Source organism: Sesamum indicum, unplaced genomic scaffold, assembly GCF_000512975.1.
Source record: "Sesamum indicum cultivar Zhongzhi No. 13 unplaced genomic scaffold, S_indicum_v1.0 scaffold02058, whole genome shotgun sequence".
NCBI classification, from domain to species: domain Eukaryota; kingdom Viridiplantae; phylum Streptophyta; class Magnoliopsida; order Lamiales; family Pedaliaceae; genus Sesamum; species Sesamum indicum.
Genome location: NW_011629269.1, coordinates 1 through 872, shown reverse-complemented (window position 1 = coordinate 872; position 872 = coordinate 1). Strand labels below are relative to the sequence as shown.

The following is an 872-nucleotide window of genomic DNA, read 5'->3' as shown; positions in this document are numbered from 1 at the left end:
TAACATACTTTTCAAGCAGAGAAATATTTTTACCCAACTGAAGCAAATAATTCAAGCAGGAAAAAAATAAGATTAACCTATGTCTACGATCAGCCCAACATATTTCTCCACTGCGAAATATCTAGTAATAGGAAAATCCTATGTCTACGATCAGCCCATGGAATTACCTCATAAAACCATCACGATACATCAGAGGGCTATAGATAAAAGCATGTTTACAATATCACCAATCAGGTTTCCTCTGTTATCATATACTATCAGTTGTATGCTATGCCAATTCAGAAAATTTATCCAAGAACCACATGCTGCGAACCAGAAAAGCAAGTTTAAATTATCATAGCAACCCCTGAAAGAGAAGATTACCAGTACAGCATAAAAAGGATATTAAACACCAATAAGACAGTCACCTTATCAGAGGTGTGCAAAGGATCTGATTCTTTTTTCGATGTTTCACCCCTTCCACGTGTGACAGTATTCTTGCCTTTCCTGTCGGACAGAAAATCACCAATCACGAACAGAAAGATAAAGAAACTAACGCTACGTTTGGATCTTGGATTTTGGCGACTGAAGTACTGAACCGAACATATTTCTACACTTCAAACATTGTAACTTGTACTTTATGTTTTATACACTGTCTTCGAATTTACCTTTTCCTCACTAAAATCAATGGGTAAACATAGTCCCAACGTTTTTCAGGTGGAAGCAAATAGAAAGAGAAGGAAAAACTAACCAGATCTATGCTTGTAAGTGAAAGCCTCCCTGTCCTTCAAACCCAACATAAGTTTCGCTTTTGCAGACTCGACTTTCTACTCCATTTTCATCTGCACCAAAAATTCCCAATTATTCATAATTTTTCAACCCTAATTCAACTC

General features: G+C 36.5%; 1 long non-coding RNA gene across 1 annotated transcript; it reads right to left on the bottom strand.

Moving 5' to 3' along the window:
* Positions 1-445: 445 nt before the first annotated feature.
* On the bottom strand, positions 446-823 carry LOC110011502. Its single transcript, XR_002286523.1, has 2 exons — positions 731-823; positions 446-486 (listed from the first exon to the last, which is right to left on the bottom strand). It is a non-coding gene; the product is annotated as an uncharacterized LOC110011502 (long non-coding RNA).
* Between the last annotated feature and the right edge of the window lie 49 nt (positions 824-872).